The sequence below is a fragment of the Theropithecus gelada genome, chromosome 6 (genome assembly GCF_003255815.1).
Source record: "Theropithecus gelada isolate Dixy chromosome 6, Tgel_1.0, whole genome shotgun sequence".
NCBI lineage: Eukaryota > Metazoa > Chordata > Mammalia > Primates > Cercopithecidae > Theropithecus > Theropithecus gelada.
In genome coordinates this window covers 43060771-43084773 of record NC_037673.1, presented here as the reverse complement: position 1 = coordinate 43084773, position 24003 = coordinate 43060771, and the positions used below count along the sequence as shown (strand labels likewise).

Here is a 24003-nt window from a genome sequence, read left to right as displayed (position 1 = left end):
TTCTCCTGAAACAAAGGCAGGTTTGTTCAATGTGCCCCTAAACCAGAGCACCTCTCTAGCTGGAAAATTTCTGAAACATTGTGGGTTTGATGAGTTGCCCCATTGCTTTTGCACAGCACTCTTAGGGCTCCCAGTGAAGCATACCTCAAATGCCGGTAGACATTCCTAAGGCTATTGAGTTGGATACATTACAATGTTTACAAACCAGCATTCGCTCCAGCCCGCAAACAATAAAAACAACCTGATTATGGTTTTCCCTTGGAAGGCTGCCAAGGTTAAAATGATCACATCAACAGTAAAAGAGGCTCCATTTTCCCTCTGTTTTTATTTTTAGGGTATGATGTGTTAGTCGCTTCCAGCAGAATTTACTTTATTTTAAAGCATGAGACATAATTCCTGTTCTGTTTTCAAGACCTTCTTTGCACTTCTCAATTTCTCCAAGTAGTTCTGGAAATGTACACACCCACGCACTTGCCTTTGCCCAAGTTCCTGCTCCTTGCCTTCTTTATGTTTACTCTTCCCTAGGGGAGCCAAAACCAACACTAATTAGCAGTGAATTCAATCTCACCTCTAGGATACTAAACGGTCAGTGTTTACCCAGGATTCCAACCATCTCTAGTCCCTTTCCCCCAAAGATCAAAGACTTGCTGTTAAATATCCAGCCTTGAAGGAAAGTTCTGAGAGCTGCTTCAACTATAACATTTATTCCTTAAGTTTTATCTCCCCTATCATAACGTATCCTTTCATGCCCATGTGGCTTTACATACCCAGTTTTCCCTAACTGGAACACACTTGCTCTTTTCTTTTTCTTTTTCTTTTTTTTTTTTTTTTTTGAGACAGAGTCTCACTCTGTCACCCAGGCTGGAATGCAGTGGCGTGATCTCAGCCCACTGCAACCTCCGCTTCCCGGTTCAAGCGATTCTCCTGCCTCAGCCCCCCGAGTAGCTGGGACTACAGGTGCCTGCCACCAGGCTCGGCTAATTTTTGTATTTTTAATAGAGACGGGGTTTCACTATATTGCTCAGGCTGGTCTCGAACTCCTGACCTTGTGATCTGCCTGCCTCGGCCTCCCAAAGTGCTGGGATTACAGGCGTGAGCCACTGCACCCAACCACACTTGCTTTTTTCTTTTTTTCTTTTTCTCTTTTGTAATTTTAATTGAAGCAATTCTTATTCATTTTTTTAACTTTCTCTTGAAAGCACCAAATTTCAATATCTAAGTCAACTTTTGGGGAAAGAAACATCATCAAGATCTTTCCTTCAGCACAAAACAACGATGTTCATTCCTCCAAACATCTAAACTGAGGATCTACCAAAACAAAAACAAAACCACAGAGAAATAAAAAGGAACAAAAATCACATTCCGGGAGGGGTCAGTGCATTTAGCAGTCTTCGCTGTGCTGTCTAACCATCCTTCAGCCGACTTTCAAAAAAATAACACCCTAAGCTCATCAAAATACAGATTTCCCATTTGCTTTTTTAAATTAAAAATAATAATTAAAAAAAGGAAAACTTTGAGGAATTCACAATCAATTACCTGACTCATTTTGATGTCATGTACAACATATGGTGGTCAGGAAGGCCATTTGCAGCACATGTGATTTAGGGGCTATTCATCTTCAAGGGTTAGCTTTCTTTCAATGAGTATAAAATACCCACAATTCCAAGTACGAAGGGACACAGACGATCTCCTTTGAGAATTCCACAGGACAATACAGGCGCCCCAGCTGTTCTTCATATAGTGACAGCGCTTCTGTCAGATTGACACATTTCCCCTGTGTAAAGTACTTCCCATCCTGTTTCAATACTTTCATTGAGAGGTCAAGAATCAGTCTGAGAAACTCCCATGTGGAATCTTCTTCTGGAGACATGGAGATTGGAACAGCTGTCAAATCATTAATCACATAATAAGATTATCTCCCTTCTTTGGCATACTTCTTCAGTACCGGAACACAGTCTTCTATTAGAACCTGATAGCAGCCTCCTTTAAGATTGTCTAAGACATCGCCACACGTTTTTCACATATACTTCTTACATCCATTGATCACCATTTGGTCAAGCTCTACCATAGTGACCATCTTTGGTTTTAGTTTGACTATTTCACACAATATGCCCCCGCGTTTGTCTCCCAGAATGAGTACATCTTTGCCAGTGTAATCTTCTTTGCCACTGCCCATGATGGCCCAGGTATACAACAAATCACTCTCTGGTAAATTAACATCCCCACTCAGGATGAGAATATTTGCAAACTGCTTCGAGTGTAGAATTTTTATATTTTGATAAGATGAATCTTCATCATATACCACCTCAATCTATGTTGTATTCAACCAGGCGCCCATCGGCAATGGGCCAATATCTGTTGATGGCTCCTCCTCCAACTATGGGTGGTAATCGCTTTATCCGCCCAGTACAGTCCTGACTCAATTCTTTCATTCTTTCTTCTATTTTGTTCAAAATACTGTCGATCTCCTTTGCCTTGCGCGTCACCATCGTAACTCTGAAGGTCCAGCAACACAATCCATGTAGGTAAATTCTCAAATTGGCAAACCTGCCGTTCTTGTTTGTGCAGGTTGCTAAATAGCCATGGTCCTTCCAGGTGTGCACGGACTCCGCCATCCCCCGACTCTGCAAAATGGACTGGAGGCTTTTTAGAATGGTCTCACCACCAGCTTTGGCGCCAAGCATGAAGTCAAGCCTGTTGTGCTGCTGCCTTAGTGAGGCCTGGGGGAGTGGTCTCGGGAGACTGGGGGACTGAGTCAGGCTGCGCAGGCAGGGAGTGCGCTGCACCCAGGGAGGCCAGGACTAGCACTTGCTCTTTTCTTATTCAGCCTTCAAGACCCTCCTAATTTACTTTCTTGGATTTTCTTTCTTCTCCCCCAACTAACTTTTTCTTTTCTTTTCTTTTTTTTTTTTTGAGACAGGGTCTCACTCTGTCACCCGTGCTGGAGTGCAGCGGCACAATCATGGCTCACTACAGCCTTGACCCCTAGGCTCAAGCAATCCTTCTCCCTTAGTTTTCCAAGTAGCAGGGACTACAGGAACACGCCACCCTTCCCGGCTAATTTTTTTTTTAATTTTAGTAGAGACAAGGTCTCAATATGTTGCACAGGCTAGTCTTGAACTCCTGAGCCTCCCAAAATACTGGGACTACAGGCATAGAGCCACCCCGCCCGGTGGTATTTTCTTTTCTCTACTTACCCACAGTTAATTGCTCCATCTCAGTATTTCCACTGAACTCTGCTCACACTTTGAACTGACAGAGTATAAATTTACATTCTCATTACATTTAGCCTTTCTAAGACTGACCTTCTGCTGCTTATTTATCTTCATATCTTCAATATTCCCTAGTATGTAGTGCTAGGATATGGTAGGCACCAAATAAATATTAGTAGTAAACAACAAGCAGGCCGGGTGTGAAGGCTTATGCCTGTAACCTCAGCACTTTGGGAGGCCGAGGCGGGTGGATCACGAGGTCAGGAGATCGAGACCCATCCTGGCTAACACAGTGAAACCCCGTCTCTACTAAAAATACAAAAAATTAGCCAGGCGTGGTGGTGGGCACCTGTAGTCCCAGCTACTTGGGAGGCTGAGGCAGGAGAATGGCGTGAACCCAGGAGGCGGACCTTGCAGTGAGCCAAGATCGCACACTGCACTCCAGCCTGGGCGACACAGCGAGACTCTGTCTCAAAAAAAAAAAAAAAAATACAAAACAAAAACAAGCAAACAAGAAGTAAAACGTAATTTATGAAAGGTGATATACTGTAAACCACAAAGCAATAGCACCTTTTGAAGGACATTTGAAAGTAGCCATTTTTTTTTAATTTTTATTTTTTGTAGAAATAGAGTCTTGCTATGTTGCCCAGGCTGGTTTGACTCCTGGGATCCAGTGGTCCCCCCTACCTTGGCCTCACAAAGTACTGAGATTATAAGCATGAGCCACCATACCCAGCTGGAAGTAGCCATTCTTTTAGTTGGTGTTAGAGTAGTGTTACTAGCATTTTATTCAATGTAACAGGGAAAGTATACTAAAAGCTTCTTTTATTAAGCACTTACTATACACCAGATATTGTGCTGCATATGCTTATGTGACTAATTTAACCATTACAACAAACTCTATAAGATAGATACTAAAATTCTCACTACCTTGATGAGATTACTAAAGAGGATGAGACATTTGTCAAAACTCAGAGAGCAGTGAGTGACAAGGCCAGTCTGGGGTCGTTTCACCCAATTCCACTTGCTGCCTCCCTCTGGTGTGTAGTGGAACCTAACACTATGAAACAGGCCACTGCCATGAAGTCCAGCATCAGCCTGGGATGGCAAAAGTCAGTGATAGTAGCAAAAGCAGGCAGGAGAATTAGAAAGGAAGATTCTTTGACGTGCCTTGTTTTTGTTTTTTTGTTTGTGTTTGTTTGAGACAGGGTCTCCCTCTGTCACCTAGGCTGGAGTTCAGTGGTGCAATCACAGCTCACTGCAGCCTCGACCACCGGGGCTCCAGAGATCCTCCCACCTCAGTCTCCCAAGTAGCTGGAACTACAGGCGAGTAGCACCTCACCCGGCTAAATTCTGTATATTTGATTTTGCCATGTTGCTTACGTTGATCTTAAACTCCTGGGCTTAAGCGATCCACTCGCCTTGACCTCCCAAAGTGCTGGGATTGCAGGCGTGAGTCACCACACCCAGCTGTGACCTTTTTTTTTTGAGATAGAGTCTCTTTCTGTTGCCCAGGTTGGACTGCAGTGGCACCATCTCTGATCACTGCAACCTCCACCTCCTGGGTTCAATCGATTCTTGTTCCTCAGCCTCCCAAGTCGCTGGGATTACAGGGACCCACCACCACGCCTGCCTAATTTTTTGTAATTTTTAGTAGAGACGGGATTTCACCAAGTTGGCCAGGCTGGTCTTGAACGCCTGACCTCAGGTGATCCACCCGCCTCAGCCTCCCAAAGCACTGGGATTACAGGCGTGAGTCACTGCACCTGGCCTGTGCCTTGGTTTTGAATTAACCATTGGAACTATCAGGCTGGGCGTGGTGGTTCACACCTGTAATCCCAGCACTTTGAGGGGCGAAAGCGGGTGAATCACTTGAGGTTAGGAGTTCGAGACCAGCCTGGCCAATATGGTGAAACCCTGTTTCTACTAAAAATACAAAAATTAGCCAGGCGTGGTGGCATGTGCCTGTAATCCTACTCGGGAAGATGAGGCAGGAGAATCTCTTGAACCCTCCGGGAGGCAGAGGTTGCAGTCAGCTGAGATTGAGCCACCACACTCCAGCCTGGGCCAGAGTGAGACTCCGTCTCCAAAAAAAAAAAAAAAAAAAAAAAAAAAGCCATTGGAACTATCAGTGATAGCAAATACACAAATTACACCACTTTTTTTTTTTTTTTTTTTTTTTTTTGTGATGGAGTTTCGCTCTTCTTGCCCAGGCTGGAACAGTGTCAAGATCTCAGCTCACTGCAACCTCTGCTTTCTGGGTGCCACTGCACTCCAGCCTGGGTGACAGAGCGAGACTCCATCTCCAAAAAAAAAAAAAGGAAAAGAAGTATAAACATGTCAGGGATTGCACTTTTTTTTTTCTTTAGAGTTTTGCTCTTGTTGCCCAGGCTGGAGTACAATGGCGTGACCTTGGCTCACTGCAACCTCCGCCTCCCCAGCTCAAGCAATTCTCCTGCCTCAGCCTCCCGAATAGCTAGGATTACAGGCGCCTGCCACCATGCCCAGCTAATTTTTGTATTTCTAGTAGAAACAGGGTTTCACCATGTTGGCCAGGCTGGTCTTGAACTCCTGACCTCAAGTGATCCGCCCACCTTAGCCTCCCAAAGTGCTGGGATTACAGGCATGAGCCACTGTGCCCAGCCAAAGGAAGGATTTTTTTATGGAAAGTTGAGACTAGCTCTGGTAATGTCACCATAGTTCAATAAAGAAACACCACAGATTAGTATACTATATGACTATTGTTAAAAGAAAAACCTTAGCCAAATTAAGTTTAACAGAGTTTAGCTGAGCAAACAATTATTCATGAATTGGGCAGCCTCCCAAGCCAGAGTAGGCTCAGAGACTCCAGCATAGCCAAGTGGTGGAAGATTTATGGACAGAAAAACAAAAGTGATGCACAGAAAATGGAAGTGAGGTACAAAAACAGCCGGATTGGTCACAGTTCAACATTTGCCTTATTTGAACACGGTTTGACTAAGTTGGCCACCTTTCATTGGCCAAAACTCAGTGACTGGCGCAAGAGTAGGCTTCAGTCCATTAACAAGTGCATTTAGGTTATAGTTCACCATGTTCAGATAAACTTTTAGGCCAAACTTAAAATATGTAGGGAGGCAGCTTTAGGCTGAACTTTATTTAACACTATAGATATCCTAAAATGTTAACAGCGGTAGCGTAAATTTAATCCTAGAGCAATAAGAATTGCTCTTCCGGGAACTGAGTGGAGCCTAGGAGGGAGGTCTTCTTGTGCAGCTGCTAAGTAGTGAAGGAGTTATGGCGGGGCGGTGGGGTTGCGGGCATAGTGGGAGGTGGTTAGGAGCAAAACTAAAGGCTGCCAACAAACATTCCAGCAGAAGCAAAATAGTCATCGAAAAGCTGGAGCTGAAGAGCAACCAGCAATAGACTGTGTCCAGATGATGAGTACTGTGAGGCGCCATTGAAAATCTCAGGACATGGAGCCAGCAGCAGGTAAGCTGAGCATGGCAGTGAAGCTTTCTAGGGACGACTACTCTGCCATTTGAACCAGGTATGTTGTGAGGTTATAGAACATTGTAAAATAGCTCAAAACTCAGAATAAAACAAGTATTTTTATCCCTTGTCAGTCTTTCCTCCTTCCAACCCATCCAGCACACCCGTTTTCACACTGACTTTTCTGCAATCCTGCTTAGTAAATGGCAAAAACAAATGGCAATTTACTTAGCCGGATATGAGGCACTTCAGGGTCTTATCTCAGTTTTCCTCTGCAATTTTTTTTTTTTTTTTTTTTTTTTTTTTTTGAGAGGGAGTCTTGCTCTGTGGCCCAGGCTGGAGTGCAGTGGCCGGATCTCAGCTCACTGCAAGCTCCGCCTCCCGGGTTCAGGCCATTCTCCTGCCTCAGCCTCCCGAGTAGCTGGGACTACAGGCGCCCGCCACCACGCCCGGCTAGTTTTTTGTATTTTTAGTAGAGACGGGGTTTCACCATGTTAGCCAGGATGGTCTCGATCTCCTGACCTAGTGATCCACCCGTCTCGGCCTCCCAAAGTGCTGGGATTACAGGCGTGAGCCACCGCGCCCGGCTGCAATCTTACTTCTTAATACTTCACTAAACCAAATTAACTGAGGCTCCAAGCCGACTGGCTAATTCAGTTTCCCTTGATTACCCAAGCACACTAAGGGACTTTTAGGAGTCCACTGGGGAGGGACTTGTAGGATTTTTCAATCTCGCATTTTGTATTGGAATAAACAGACCCAGAGGGGTTAAGAGACTTACTAGTTAGTGGCAGGGATGAGACTAGAACCAAATTTCTTTACTTTGTCTCTTTCAGCTATATCAGCTCACCAACCAGCCTAACAGAAGGAATAAATATCTAAAACAAATATAATCCTAGTACTTTGGGAGGCCAAGGAGAAAGGATCGCTTGAGCCCAGGGGTTTGAGGCTACAGTGAATTATGCCCATGCCACTGCACTCCAGTCTGCATGACAGAGGGAGATCCTGTTTCTGAAAAATAAAAATAAAAAACATTGGGGGGATTTAAAAGTCAAGCTAAGAAAAAAAATTAATGACCATAAATGTTTTCCTTTAATCTCAACTCAAAAGAAAATTTGGAAGTTGCAAATATTTTCTCTTGATAGAGGAGGATTTATTACCAAATATCTCAAGGTCACAATCTACTATAGGCTCAAGAGAATAATTTAGAAAAATATTTTTCTTTTTTTTCTGAGAGGGAGTCTCGCTCTGTCACCAGGCTGGAGTGCAGTGGCGTGATCTCGGCTCACTGCAACCTCCGCCTCTCGGGTTCAAGTGATTCTCCTGCCTCAGCCTCCTGAGTAGCTGGGACTATAGGTGCACGCCACCATGCCCAGCTAATTTTTGTATTTTCAGTAGAGATGGGGTTTCACCATGTTGGCCAGGATGGTCTCAATCTCTTGACCTCATCATCCACCCACCTCAGCCTCACCACGCCCGGCCAGAAAAATATCTTTTCTTCTCACATGTTAAACTTTTGTAGTAGGTTTTGTAATAGCAAAAAAAAAAAAAATTTGGCTTCAAAAATATGAACGGCTGTTTTATTTTGTCTCATCAGTTCCAAGAATGCTCTTAGACCCAATCATATCTTAACATTGTACCTCATATTACAAAGTGTTCATCATTCAAACAAAGGCAGCATGAAAACTTTGTTGTTAGTCTTCAAAGAAAAGCCCCTGGCATGTCAAGTGTGTACTTTTCCTTTTTTTTTTTTTTTTTTTTTGAGACGGAGTCTCGCTCTGTTGCCCAGTCTGGAGTGTAGTGGCACCATCTCGGCTCACTGCAACCTCTGCCGCCCAGGCTCAAGCAATTCTTCTGCCTCAGCCTCCGAAGTAGCTGGGATTACAGGAGCCTACCACTGTGCCCGGCTAATTTTTGTAGTTTTTAGTAGAGACAGGGTTTCACCATCTTGGCCAGGCTGGTCTTGAACTCCTGATCTCGTGATCCACCTGCCTTGGCCTCCCAAAGTGCTGGGATTATAGGCTTGAGCCACCGTGCCCAGCCACTTTTGCATATTTTAAACTGTGTCCAACCCAGTTACTTCTCTCGCCTTGGTGTTACACCTTCCCCATATATTTCCTCTCCATCCAGACCAGCTGACCTCAACTCTTTGTCAACTCATACTCATTTCTCTCCCTTGTAAACTCAGTGTACCTCCTGCCTGTACCATACAGGCAATCACCGCATGTAAACTTGACTTGTTGTGTATCTTACGATTGTGTTCTAGCTGTCTTTTTAATAACTACTACTTAATGAGAGCCTACAATAAATAGTAAGTGCTCAATAAGAAGGGTGAACATAGAATCTGTCATTCAAACCAAGACACCTCTGAGAATAGGTGCTATTAATAATTGCACTAGGACGGCTGGGTGCAGTGGCTCAGGCCTGTATCCCAGCACTTTGGGAGGCCAAGGTGGGGAGATTACCTGATGTCGGGAGTTCAAGACCAGCCTGACCAAGAAACTTCATCTCTACTAAAAATACAAAATTAGCTGTGCATGCATGATGGCACATGCCTGTAATCCCAGCTACTCAGGAGGCTGAGGTAGGAGAACTGCTTGAACCCAGGAGGCAGAGGTTGCAGTAAGCCAAGATTGCGCCATTGCACTCCAGCCTGGGCATGAAGAGCAAAACTCCATCTCGAAAAATAATAATAATAATAATCACACTAGGACAACAGGTGTAATTCAGGGTTGCACTGACAAACTGGGACATATGGCCACCCTATCAATAAATGATAGTGTGACAGACATCACTGCAGGCTGGTTCACTTAACATCACTACTAACTCTTCTCCTTTCTTTACCTTCTGTTATAGTACTGGCGATCCCAGTTTCCCCTTCTCCCTCAATGATAGGGATAGGTCTGAGACACAGTTTTGGCCAGTAAGATGTTAGTTTGGTGTTTCTGATAATTAGTGCTTTCCTGTTGAAAGGGGATAGTTGCAGCTAGAGCAGCTTCTTTCATTTTCTTCCTATGTGGAACTTACAGAGAAGTAGTAGCCACCTAGAGACCATGAAGTGATAAATATGAGGGCAAAGGATGGACAGCAGAACAGAAAGATAGGAATAAACTAGGTCTCTGATGGCAGCTAAAACAAAGCTATTAATTGCTTATCTAGACCTCTTCTTTTGCAAGAAAAATAAACTTCTAGCTAAGCAGGAAGATTTTTTAGTTAATTGCAGCCCAAAGCATTCCTAACTTAGAAGAATAATCATTATTTCATTTCAACTACTTTATACATATATATATATTAGTAGAGATGGCATTTCATTTATAGATATATACATTTTTCATATATATATACACACACACATACATTTTTTTGAGACAGAGTTTCACTCTTGTTGCCCAGGCTGGAGTGCAATGGCACAATCTCAGCTCACTGCAACCTCTGCCTCCCAGGTTCAAGTGATTCTCCTGCCTTAGCTTCCCAAATAACTGGGATTACAGCCATGTGCCACCACGCCCAGCTAATTTTGTATCTTTAGTAGAACGGGGTTCTACTCTATGTTGGTCAGGCTGGTCTCGAACTCCTGACCTCAGGTGATCCTCCCGCCTTGGCCTCCCAAAGTGCTGGGATTACAGGTGTGAGCCACTGTCCGTGGCCCTTTATACATATTTTTAAAAATCTTTACAACAGCCCTAAAAGGTGCCTGCTATTATCCTCATTTTTCAGATGAAGAAACTAAACTTCAAAAGGGCTTGGTAATTTGTCCAAAGCCATATAGGCAATTAACATCCAAGTTTAATTTCATGCCCAAGCCTGTCTGATCTCAGAGTCTGTGCCTCACACACAACAGATGAGGCTGCTTCACCTTGTCTCATGAGCAGGAGCTGTGTGTGCCACAGGCAATCTCCCCTGAACAGATGCTGCTAGAAAGTAGGAGGGTAAGAAACAGATCATGGTCTGAAATGGTTAAAAAAGAATATGAAGTGGGCTGGAAAGGTTTGACTTTTAAGTAACCATTAGTTAATAAAGTCTGCTCTTTTTTTTTAAGTTCAAGTAATCATTGTTGAAAATAAAAGGCAATAAAAATAAAGACAGTTTTCACTATAGAAAGAGAGAAAGAGAAAGAGAGAAAGGAAGGAAGGAAGGAAGGAAGGAAGGAAGGAAGGAAGGGGAAGGAAGGAAGGAAGGAGGAAGGAAGGAAGGAGGGAGGGAGGGAGGGAGGGAAGGAAGGAAGGAAGAAATCTTATTGGCCGGGTGCAGGTGTAGAGCAAGGCTCCTCCGTCAGAAAAGAAAAAAACAAAAAGGAAAGAAAAGAAATAGATCATGTTTTACCCCTACTTCCTTGCCCTCACCCCTACTCTAAGCAATGTGAGGTTGCTACCCCTCTTACTCTACTATGGAATACTCCTTCAATATCAAGATGAAGTGTTCAGTTCAACAAACATTATTTTTAAGCTCCGTCCTCCATGTTTAAGTGTGCAAGTTACTCCCAGGAACAATGTAGATATAACTAAATCTATAGCCAGTGGGGCAAGGTAGATGCATAAACGGATCATCTAAATATAATGGCCAAAGGCTAAACTAGAGATAGGTGCAGACAGGGTGGGGCTCAAAAGAGAACATCTGGAAGGAGATGAGGCCTGAAGGAATTTGCAGGTGTGATTAAGCAAGTACTGAAAGAGAAATGTAGGTCAGGGAAATGGTAAAATGGGAGAGGGGGTATGGAGTATGGATCATGGAAACTGAGGCAGTATAAAGGGTGCAAAAATCAGTACCTCTGTGTTCCATAGGAGCTCAAGGGCTGGTGCTGTTGATTACATCTGAGGGAGTATTTGGCTACATTTCAAATTTCCAAAAAGTTTAAAAGGCTCTTTAAAAATCTTCATGATTAAAAATGACTAAGGTATATTTTATTAGCCAAGAATAGAACTAATTTGGCCAGGCATGGTGGCTCACGCCTGTAATCCCAGCACTTTGGGAGGCCAAGGCAGAAGGATGGCTTGAGGCCAGGAGTTCAAGACTAGCCTGGGCAACATAGAGAGCCCCCCACCCCACAACTCTACAAAAATAATAAATTTAGCTAGACATGATGGTTCATGCCTGTAGTCCCAGGTACTCTGGAGTCTGAAATGAGAGGATCACTCGTGCCCAGAAGTTCTAGGCTGCAGTGAGCTATGATTGTACCACTGCACTGTAGTCTGGGTGAGTGAGATCCTGTTTCTAAAAAATAAATAAATAAAAATAAATAAATAAGTCAATAGATTCTGTCCAAAATTGATAAATCAAGAACCAGTGGCCAGGCATGGTGGGTCACGCTTGTAATCCCAGCACTTTGGAGGCCAAAGTGAGAGGATTGCTTGAGCCCAGGAGTTTGAGACCAGCCTAGGCAACATAGTGAGACCTTGTCTCTACCAAAAAAAAAAAAAAAAAAAGCTGGGCATGGCCATGGTAGCGTGCACTTACAGTGCCACCTTCTCAAGAGGTTGAGGGGGAAGGATTGCTTGAACTCAGGAATTTAAGGCTGCAGTGAGCCATGATCACACCACTGTACTCTACCCTGGGCAATAGTGTGAGACCCTGTCTCAAGAAAAACAAAAACAAAAACAAAACAAAACAACAACAAAAAACAGCAACATAAGCTAATTATTCGGACATAGGGAGGTAAGTGATCAAACAGCCAAGAGTTCAAAATGATTGCCTCTGGAGACTGGGACTGTGGTTTTAGTTATAAGCTTTTAATATACTCTCATAAAATTAGGTGAAAGCATTATGACGATAACAATTTAAATAATTTTTTTAAGTAAAAAGAAAAATTTCCAATGCAATTATGTAATCAAATGTATCCATATATTATCCCAACTAGATAATTCCAACAAATAGAGATGCAGAAAGCTTCTTGGTGGCCTTAGAATTAGGGAGAAAAGGTCTAATGAGCAGCTAGTTTGGGAGACCTGAAAAGAAAGCTGCCTCAGCCCACACCACTTGGACGGGTGGCAGGGAGTCAGAACAAACTAAGATCTGCCACTAAGGCCTCCCAAGTCACACGATTTTGCTAAATAGGGTACTTGCTGCTTTCTGGAAAACTATCAATGTTCTCTGTGGAAGATGAAGAGTGGAGTTCTTTTTAGTTTCCTATTCTGCAATTTGGTTTTTCTTCTGTGCAACCCTCTTTACACTTGATGTTTTCGCTTTTACTTTCTTTCTATTAATCTGCTTTCTCTTTAGTTTTTTCCCCTTAACAGTTTTATTTTGCTCTCTAATCTTAAATTCTTCCCGCTATCCACACCCTGCATTTCTCTAAGTCTTGGCTAATGCTCATATTCATAATGCTCATGTCAGGCAATTTAGATTTTTGTCTCGATTTTCCAGGTGGTTAGCTGAAATCCCTTTTTTTTTTTTTTGATTCAGAGTCTTTCTCTGTCTCCCAGGATGGAATGCAGTAGCATAATCACAGCTCACTGCAGCCTTGAATCTCCCAGGCACAAGCAATTCTGCTACCTCAGTCTACCCAGTAGCTGGGACTACAGGCATGCACCACCACACCCAGCTAATTTTTAAAAATTTTTTATAGAGACAGGGTCTCACCATGTTGCCCAGGTTGGTCTCGAACTCCTGGGCTCAAGCAGTCCTTCTGCCTCAGCCTCCTAAAGTATTGGGATCACAGGCCTGAGCTACGGCGCTGAGCTATCACTTGGCTTTTTTGTTTTTCTTTTCCTTGAAATGGAGTTTCACTCTTGTTGCCCAGGCTGGAGTGCAATGGCGTGATCTCGGCTCACCACAACCTCCGCCTCCCGGGTTCAAGGGATTCTCCTGCCTCAGCCTCCCAAGTAGCTGGGATTACAGGCATATGCCACCATGCAAGGCTAATTCTGTATTTTTTTTAGTAGAGACGGGGTTTCTCCATGTTGGTCAGGCTGGTCTCGAACTACCAACCTCAGGTGATCCACCTGCCTTGGCCTCCCAAAGTGCTGGGATTACAGGCATGATCACTTGGCTTTTGAACATAACTTGTCCATCTGTAAAACTGGTTAATATTCCTCAGGATGCTGCATAATAATGGCTAAGCTAACCTTGAAGTTCTTGAGAGAAAGTAATTTAAGAACTATGATGTGGTTAATTCAAGTTGTAGACTATTATCTTCATATGCAATTTGAATATTTTCTTCTTCTCCTGAAAATTAAAACTTCAATTCTAGAGACCTCTTTGTAGAATGACAATAGGAAATGTCAAAATACAGAATGAAACAAATTTTATCAACAGTTTGTCCCTTCAACAAGTGAAAGAAAATCAACCAATGAATTAAAGCTCTTTAATCCCTAGAGAAATACAGTGATCAGATTCAAAGAATGAAGTTGGATTTAATGTTATATTTTAATTTTTAAGTTTCTCAAAATGAAACTATATATGTGACTAAAAACATTAACCTACTAAGACAAAAATCTTTGCTTTTCTTTTTTAAAAAGTGTATAATAAGTCTGGCATGCACCTGTAGTCCCAGTTCCTCAGGAGTCTGAGGCGGAAAGATCTCTTGAGCCCAGGAGTTTGAGACATGACTGGGCAACATGGCAAGACCCAGTCTCTAAAAGAAAAAGAAAAAAAAACTGTAAGTCTGAGGGCTTCAGACTGTCCCATCACATGCTATCAGTGTTAGAATTTGAAGCTCAGAAATTGTGGATGTGTAATGAGTTATGGTTCTTTAAAGAAACCAACATTTGCGGATAAAAGTATTTGAAATGGCACCACTGTTTGCCCCAAATAAAGCCTTCTCAACTAAAAACCTAGGGTTAAACCAAGAATATAAAGGGCTCTATAACCTATCTGTAGTTATTACTGGGGAATTTAGATTTCATATAAACCTGTCTTTATTTTAAATGTACTTAGAAAAAAAGCACACACCTCAAACCAAATATCCAATCCACATTTTTTCCTAACACAGAAGGAGGCTTCTTTGAAGGTTTTTCCAGGTTTACCATTTAACAGTGGTCCAGCTAAAAATAAACCCATGAGGGTTTACTAGGCAAATTCAATGGCAAACCAAACACTAGTCCATGGGGAGTTGGATTCAGCTTTTTCCCCACTAGCCTCTCCCAGGACCCCCACCTACATTCTCCCATCTCATAATTAGAAAGCTAATTAGGCTTCCAAATGTAAATGCTAAATGGAGAGGGCGATCTGGGCTCAGGCCAGGATTCCTGAAACATCTAACACCCTGCTCTGTCCTCTGTTCCTGCAGTGAGCTGTGGGAAGAGAGTTGGGCCGCATGACTATTTGGGGCCATTTAACTTGCTGGAGGGCAGTGTTTACTCTCATTTGTCTGAGCAGAAAGCTGTGTTGCACAGACTGCAAACTCTGAAAAAATAAAATTAAAAAAAAACACAACAACATGCATTGGGATTTTAGTACTTTAAGGGAAAAAGTAAGTACATTTTCATAAACTCGGTTATTACCATGGTTACACGAGGGTACAAGAGAAGGTCCTCTGGAGAACAGTTCCTGGTTCTAGCTAGATAGCCTCTCAATAGTGCAGGGCGACTTCTTCAGTAACCATGACAACCAGAATTAGAAGTGCCGTTGCAACACTAGCAGAAACCATCTTTTGAAGCGGCTCTATGAATCACATTGAATACTGATGATGCAAGCTAGTGTGATACATACTTTTCAAACATTAAAAAAAATCTTATTACCATAAACAAATAATCACCTTAGATTCCAATTTGAAATCACTTTTTTGGAATCATTTTTTTTCGTCTGGTTTTGTTTGTTTCCCTTTTGGATTCCCGCGGCCTCGATTGCAAACGCGATTTGTGTACTTTCCAAACTTGTCAGAACTGCACGGGTAAGAGCTTAGAATGTGATTCATTCGCTCTTATTTTGAAACGGGAGGAATGGGGTGGGGGAGGGTGGGTAGACAGAGAGCCCTCTTGTCTACTCAGGAGGACGAAAACAGGGGAGGGAAGGGGAAAAGAGAGGAGAAAGGGAGAGAGGAGGAGAAAAGAAGGGGAGAGGAGAAGGAGGAGGAAAGGAGGGAGGGAGAAGAAGGAAAAGGAGGGAAGGAAAAAACGGAAAGGAAAAAAGTGCCGATAGCAGAATCTTCGCTGCCCATGTTAGGGATAAAAGCACCTTTATTGCCTTGACTTCTCCATCTGCCCAGATGTGTCAGGCACGTAGAAGCTGGTTGGATTCGATATTTTAATGACCCGGTTGGGATCTTTTCCTGGACGTATCAAGAAGTCCTGGAGCTTCTAATATTCCTGGAGGGATATCCAGGAAGAGGAAAAGAGGCTCTTCCTTACTTCGTGCGGTCTTCCAAAAGAAGCACCTTTCGCTGGGGAGCGTCGCGGCGTGGAGTGCAATGGGAGGTTTTGTTCTCCTGGGCCACAGGCCTTAGCTGTCAGTTCCCTCCACCACCAGCACCGGCGGCGCGCGTGGGGAGGTCACGCAGGTCCTCTGCCCTTGTAACAAACTGCAGATTTGGGCTGGTGCCTTAGGGCTCTGGTCCAGCGCACCCGCTGTGTGCACTGCTAGGCGCTAAGATGCCTTCCTTGGCTCACGTGTGGACGGGCACGCAGACACCATACAGAGACATGGGTGCCCACACGCGCGCACATAGACATGGGCGCCGCACTTGACACGGGCACACACGAGCGAGCACGCCCTTGCCCTGGCTCTAATGCCCCCTCCTCTCGCGCGTGGATCGGCCTGGGCCGGTGTGGGGGGACGCCCCAGAAAGCGCCTAACCTTCTGACCCCACTTCGCAGACACCCCCCGGCAGGGCTCCCTTTCTCCGTTGGGTCGCGGGGAGGAGAGGCGCCTCCTCCTCAGCCACCTAGGTTTACAGCCTATCAGAGGAAGGGTGGCGGGGTGGGGGTGCTGGCGGCGAGCCCCCCAGCCCCTCGCTTACCTTCGTGGCGAGGCCAGCTCTTGGGCTTCGCTGCACGGCGCCAGGCCAGGCGCGCGGGGTGGTTGCCGCTGGAGCAGGAGCGGTCGGTGTGTGGATGTCCCGAGGTGAGGGCGCCGCTGTCGCGCCTGAGGCTCCCGGAGCTGTCAGGGGCAGCCGACCTGACCTGCAGAGGCCCAGAGCAAACCCCGCCCTCCGGCCTAGGCCGGCTCCGCAGCGGGGACCGAGACGCCCCGCAGCGTTTCCTGAAGGACCAATCCGGAGCAGGGGGCTGGCCTGGGGAAGGAGGGACAGGGGGACCGGTAGGGCACCCGGACTCTGGCCTGGACCTCGTAGGCTGGCTTCTATGGCAGCCAGGAGGGAGGGGCAAGAGGGAGGGGACGCGCGGCGCAGGGACACCCAGTGCAGTCGCTCGGGGAGGGGGGTGGTTGGGCCTGACGCAAACAGGACCCCTTCTAGAGCCTGGATGGGAGCAGCTACATGGCCGAAAGCGGGCTGACACAGCTCCCACCAACATACGCCTCGTGCCGAGCCGTTCCAGCACTTCAGCAAGGGTTTCCTTGTCCTTGGGAGACGGTGACCCAGTAATCCTCCCAACAGAAAGGGGGTTTCCAGCAAACCACTGTGACAGCTCCTCCGGGTGAGTCGGGCAGGGTTTAGGTTCTGCAGAAAGAAGTGCTAATGCCACCCTCTGCCTGGATTCCTGGCATACATCAGGTTCTCCTGGTGCCACTTTGTCAGTGGCTCCTTAATCTCCTGCTATGGAGATACTCTCGGTTGTGACCTTCAAATGCCAAAGATTGTTTTTCTAGTTTACAAACTAGAAATACTGCCACTGGATTGAATGTAGAGTTGGAAATGGGATTCGCAAAATACTAAAACATACAGATTATAGTTACTGAAGTTTAAGCCCTTCCTTTTACAGAGAGAGAGAAAAAAAAAAAAGAGTTCAGAGGGGTCAGTTAACTTAGCAAGGGTCACACAGCTGATTAATGGCAGAGCCAGGACTGGACACCCTAAGCCATAGTTCTGTGAGCATTCTTTCTACTTCCTCCTGCTCCCCATCCTGTATTGATTGCCAGAGCAACGTTTACAAGAGCAAAAGTGTTAAGTAGCAAAACAACCCATGTCTACAATTCTTTTATGGTAGAAATTAGGGAACCCCAAATTTCCTTTTTTGCTATTTGCCAGGCATTGTAATAAACACTTTTACAAAGAGTAACTGACTAAATCCTCATGATAATCTATGGGTTAGGTACTGTTACTGTCAACCTTGTTTTGATAGATGGAGAAACTGAAGCCCAGAGAGGTTATAGGATTTGATCAAGATCACACAACTGTTGAATGCTGGCTCTGGGACTCTAACCCAGTTTGTTTGACTCCAGAGTTGATGTTCTTTATTATTACTCTCTCTGCTGCCTGTTTGTGTGATGATTAAAGGGGTCAGGAATGGGAAGGGGAAGAAATAAAAACCTTGGACAGCTCCATGCACAGACCGTTGAGATTGGAAAGAAAATTGAAAAAACCTAAAACAATTGCTTCCTTGGCTTCTGAGAGTGGTCATCTACTTATGTAGAACAAGGGTTCTCTTGAGAAAATTTGTTTTTAAAGAGACATGCCCTCCTTAAAAGACAAGAGGTTTTGTTTTTGTCTTTGTTCTTTTTTAAGAGTAGTCTTTAAAACAGTACATGCCATCAGTCTATTTTCTTTCTAAAGCAATAAAATGCAGGGTGAAACTCTACATATTTTTAAAGATATAAAAGACCCCTTGAATTCATTAACATGACAATACACAGAATAAAATTTCATAGAGAAATTGCCTAGAAACCAAGAGCCTCAAACACCCAATCTGACAGAGGCTGTCTGTGACATAGATCCTCACCATCACACCCGAAAGAGCATGCACAAGGCAGAGTTGATGCTAGGTTCTAGTAGCCCAAGGTTACTGAAGACTTTAGGCTAATACCATCACACTGGGAGTTAGGATTTCAACATATGAATTGGGAGATACAAAAATTTAGTCCATAACAGAACCCTTCCCAACAACAGAACCCTTCCCAACTTTTATCTTTCTTTCAGGAATCTCTAATTGATACTATTCGTGTCAGACCTTCTCATTCTACTTCATGTCTTTTCTCATATTCTCTAGATTTTTACATTTTGTGCTACATTCTAGGTAATTTCCTCAGATCTATCCTCTGTTCATGAATTTTCTCTTGCACTATATCTAATCAACTGTTTAACCTGCACACTGACTTTATGATAATGCAAATATAATTAAATCAAGAGGTAGAAGTTTGAGAGTGCCGATTTCAGCATCTTTCACAGCAGGGGGTGAATTTATAGTTTAAAATTGAATCACTTATTTACAACAACTAGTATTATCAAAATCCCTTTTTCCTTAAGTTTATAGGAAACTTGTAAGAACTAATATTTCTTGTGGTGAAAAACTTTCTTCTGAGGTTTAGCAATGTATTCTGCTTTCCTTCTTATTTCTGTTAAATCCAATAAAAATTAAACTGAAAGAATTAAAACTAGCATAGTGACCCTGTTTTTATTTTTACTTATTTTTATATATATATATTTTGAGATGGACTCTCACTCTGTCACCCTGGCTGGAGTGCAGTGGCTTGATCTCGGCTCACTGCAACCTCCACCTCCCAGGTTCAAGCTACTCTCCTATCTCAGCCTCCCGAGTAGCTGGGACTACAGATGCATGCCACCATGCCCAACTAATTTCTTTTTGTTTGTTTGTTTTTTGAGACGGAGTCTTGCTCAGCCTCCCAGGCTGGAGTGCAGTGGCGCGATCTCGGCTCACTGCAAGCTCCGCCTTCCAGTTTCACTTCATTCTCCTGCCTCAGCCTCCAGAGTAGCTGGGACTCCAGGCGCCCGCCACCATGTCCAGCTAATTTTTAGTAGAGACGGGGTTTCACCGTGTTAGCCAGGATGGTCTCGATATCCTGACCTCGTGATTCACCTGCCTTGGCCTCCCAAAGTGCTGGGATTACAGGCGTGAGCCACTGCGTCCTGCCTAATTTTTGTATTTTTAGTAGAGACGGGGTTTCGCCATATTGGTCAGGCTGGTCTCAAACTCCTGACCTCAGGTGATCCACCTGTCTCAGCCTCCCAAAGTGCTGGGCTTAAAGGCATGACAACAGGCATGATAGCTGATGTCTAAGATTCCAAGCTATTGGATCTTCATTTGTGTGTACATATACATGTTTAGATGTGTTTATTTGTATATACACTTATTGTTATATGTTCTATCTACCAAAAGTGGCTTATAAGTAAAAGAGTACTCATAAATTAAGTAAATAAGCCTAAGCAATTTTAAAGTTCACATGACTTAAGTATAACTTAACTAAACCAGCTAGCTCTTTTATATATATATACTTTAAGTTCTAGGGTACATGTGCACAATGTGCAGGTTTGTTACATATGTATACATGTGCCATGTTGGTGTGCTGCACCCATTTACTCATCATTTACATTAGATATATCTCCTAATGCTATCTCTCCCCCTTTCCTCCACCCCATGACAGGCCCCAGTGTGTAATATTCCTCACCCTGTGTCCAAGTGATCTCATTGTTCAATTCCCACCCATGAGAGAGAACATGCGGTGTTTGGTTTTCTGTCCTTGCGATAGTTTGCTGAGAATGATGGTTTCCAGCTTCATCCATGTCCCTGCAAAGGACATGAACTCATCCTTTTATATGGCTGCATAATATTCCATGGTGTATATAAGCTAGCTTTAAAATTATTGGTGGAATAAAAACAAAATGCCTTCAGAATTGCCAGCATACATTTTGTCTGAATGTAATGTTTGTCTTTGCTAGATATTTTGAGATGTCAGTGTTTGGTATGGAAGGTTATAAAACTATAAACCCAGCCAAAACAAAATAATCTTGGTTTGTGTGCTTTCTTTTGATGAATGAGAGTAATTTATAAAAGGAAAATATCTTGGGTCCCCCAAAAATTACTAGGCTGAAGAGAAGATTTGGGCTGGGAGCTGCTTGGGGAAAGCCTGCCTCATATTCTGTTCAATTTCACTGAGATAAATGCATATCTAATTGCCTCCTTTGGAAAGGCTAATCAGAAACTCAGAAGAATGCAACCGTTCCTTTCACGCCTACTTGTGACCTGGAAGCCCCAAGCCCCATCCCCTGCCTTTCTGACCTAACCAATGTTCATTTTACATGTTAATTGATATCTCCTGGCTTCCTTGTTAAAAGTGAAAGAATTGGCTGGGCACGGTGGTTTACGCCTGTAATCCCAGTACTTTGGGAGGCCGAAGCGGGCAAATCACGAAGCCAAGACATTGGGACCATCCTGGTCAACATGGTGAAATCCCGTCTCTACTAAAAATACAAAAAAATTAGCTGGGCGTGGTGGCGTGCGTCTGTAGTCCCAGCTACTCGGGAGGCTGAGATAGGAGAATAGCTTGAACCTGAGAGGCGGAGGTTGCAGTGAGCCGAGATGGCACCACTGCCCTCCAACCTGGCGACAAGAGTGAGACTCCATCAAAAAAAAAAAAAAAAAGGTGAAAGAATTGAGTACAGTGAATGGAATAAATGTTTTAGGTAAACTTTTTGCATAAATTAAAATCTTAGAGTTATTTCTGACGCTCATTTAATATCTAGGTCATTTCCAATTATGAAAGGGTTGTGGACGGGCGTGGTGGCTCAGGCCTGTAATCCTAACAATTTGGGAGGCCTAGGTGGGTGGATCACGAGGTCAGGAGATCAAAACTATCCTCACCAACGTGGTGAAACCCCGTCTCTACTAAAAACACAAAAAAATTAGCTGGGCGTGGTGGTGGGCGCCTGTAGTCCCAGCTACTCCGGAGGCTGAGACAGGAGAATGGTGTGAACCTGGGAGGCGGAGCTTGCAGTGAGTTGAGATTGCCCACTGCACTCCAGCCTGGGCAACAGAGCGAGACTCCATCTCAAAAAAAAAAAAAAGAAAAGGTTGTGATATGGGGAAATACGTTTTTAAAATTGTGGAATTGTTCTTATGTATAAATGCCTATATCTGATAGTTCAGGATTTCTTGCTTTTTAGAGTCTTACAAAAGTTTTAACTTACCAAGGATGAGAGTTCTCCTTAACACATAATTCTGTTTACAAAATGTGCCAGAAAGGGTTATTAGTGAGAAAAAGAATCATTTTGTCTAATTCAGAAGTTATCCAAAAGTTAGTTCAAATTACAGATGTGAAAAGGTTATTTATGAAACAATGTAGTAAGGAATCATTAAGTAGGGAAGAAAACTATAGGAAACGTTTATGTAATAAAATGTTCTTTAAAACCTAATAGAGAATTGGAGACATTTGGCTAATTAACATTTTCACAGTTAAAGCTCTTAGTCTTGATTACAGTAAAGTAAGAAGTATAGAGAAATGCATCAGCAGTTTGACAACTTTTTAAAAAATATAGTTAAGGCTCTAATTTGGTTCTGTGGATAGGTATTTTGTTTCCTATGCATTTCTAGCAAGCCATCATTTGTTCCATTTATCTGGAATTCCTAAGATACCTTTGTCGGGCCCACAGCAATTAATGGAGCACACAAGACTTTTAACCTTTAAGAGGGAGTTAAGAGTAGGGGTTTGGGGATAGCACTAGGAGATATCAGCTGTGACGGCTTGGAGAAACAGTGTAAACCAGCAGTATAAATAAGAGCAGAGCATTTATGAGTAGTTGAGAACGGTGAATAGGAGTATGATTAGACAGAAGATAGTAGGGATGACAAGGTTTTTGGGTCACAGTCCAAGTTGGTCTGGTGTCTGGAATGACACTGGGGCTTAATAAAAAGGACCGTCTCAAGCCTGTAATCCCAGCACTTTGGGAGGCCGAGACGGGTGGATCACGAGGTCAGGAGATCGAGATCATCCTGGCTAACACGGTGAAACCCCATCTCTACTAAAAAATACAAAAAACTAGCCGGGTGAGGTGGCGGGCGCCTGTAGTCCCAGCTACTCGGGAGGCTGAGGCAGGAGAATGGCGTGAACCCGGGAGGCGGAGCTTGCAGTGAGCCGAGATCCGGCCACTGCACTCCATCCTGGGCAACAGAGCGAGACTCCATCTCAAAAAAAAATAAATAAATAAAATAAAATAAAAAAATAAAAAGGACCATCTATACAGGAGCTTAAATGGGCTGTACCCTGTAGCATTCCGAGTACAGGCCTGAATTCTGAGAGGGCAAGTGGTAAAAGTATAGTCCAGTCCTTTTTAAGTTGGTGGCTGAGCTTGGTGAGGTGTTTTAAAAAGACTATTAGTCCGTTCTACCTTTCTTGAACATTAAGGACCGAAAGGGGTATGAAGCTTTGACTGAATACCAAGAGCCTGAAAAACTGTTTGAGTGATTTGACTAGTAAAGGCTGGTCCATTATCAGACTGTATAGAGGTGGGAAGGCCAAACCAAGGAATTATGTCTGACAGAAGGGAAAAAATGACCGCGGTGGCCTTCTCAGACCCTGTAGGAAAGGCCTCTACCTATCCAGTGAAAGTGTCTACCTAGACCAAGAGGTATTTTAGTTTCCTGACTTGAGGCATGTGAGTAAAGTCAATTTGCCCGTCCCAGGCGGGGGCAAATCCCTGAGCCTGATGTGTAGGGAAGGGAGAGGGCCTGAGAAATTTCTGAGGAGTAGTAGAATAGCAGATGGAACGCTGAGAAGTGATTTCCTTAAGGATAGATTTCTAGGATGGAAAGGAAATGAGAGGTTCTAAGAGACAGGCTAACGGCTTGTAACCTAGATGGAAGAGGTTATGAAATGACGACAGAATAGAATGGGCCTGTGAGGCTGGAAGGAGATATTTTCCTTGGTCTAAGAACCATTTGCCTTGTGTGGGAAGAGATTGATAGGTGGAAGTCTCAGTGGGGGAGTAGGTGGGAGTGACCAATGTGAAGGAGGAAAACTGCTGTGAGGGGTAGAAGTTGGAACGCTAGCTGCCTTTTTTAGCTAACTTATCAGCATAAGCATTGTCCTGAGCGATGGGATCTGATGCCTTTTGATGGCTGCTTTTTTAGCTACCTTATCAGCGTAAGAGTTGTCTTGAGTGATGGTAGGGCGAGGAAAATAGATTTTGAAAGTTATGAGAACTGCAGAGAGTGAGTTGAGCATAGTTTGTGATTTTTAGGGCCTCTGAAAGTATTAAGACAGTGGCAGCCGCTGCACGCAGACATGAAGGCTAGGCTAAAACAGTAAGGTCAAGTTGTTTAGACAGAAAGGCTACAGGACGCAGTTCTGGCTCTTTTGTAAGAATTCTGACCGCACTAACCATGCCTAGGAAGGAAAGGAGTTGTTGTTTTGTAGAAGGGATTGGGGTTTGGGAGATTAGCCGGACACAATCAGCAGGGAGAGCATGTGTGTTTTCATGAGAATTATGCTGAGATAGGTAACAGATGAGGAAGAAATTTGGGCTTGACTGAAGTAATGG

At 43.8% G+C, this 24003-nt stretch overlaps 1 protein-coding gene and 1 pseudogene across 4 annotated transcripts in view; both read right to left on the bottom strand.

Moving 5' to 3' along the window:
• NIM1K (NIM1 serine/threonine protein kinase) overlaps positions 1 to 16925 on the bottom strand; it is a 112425-nt gene extending 95500 nt beyond the window's left edge. Inside the window, exon 1 of one of the 3 annotated variants that reach the window (XM_025388591.1) lies at positions 16573 to 16925. The gene's annotated coding sequence lies outside the window, so the exon portion shown is untranslated. Of the gene's footprint in view, positions 1 to 15372; positions 16166 to 16572 lie in introns of those variants that run through there. The other 2 variants (XM_025388594.1, XM_025388593.1) reach the window with 2 other exon arrangements.
• LOC112626992 lies at positions 1197 to 3329 on the bottom strand (annotated as a pseudogene). Its single transcript, XR_003120003.1, has 2 exons — positions 3306 to 3329; positions 1197 to 2780 (listed from the first exon to the last, which is right to left on the bottom strand). The product of XR_003120003.1 is annotated as a spermine synthase pseudogene (transcript).
• Positions 16926 to 24003: the final 7078 nt, after the last annotated feature.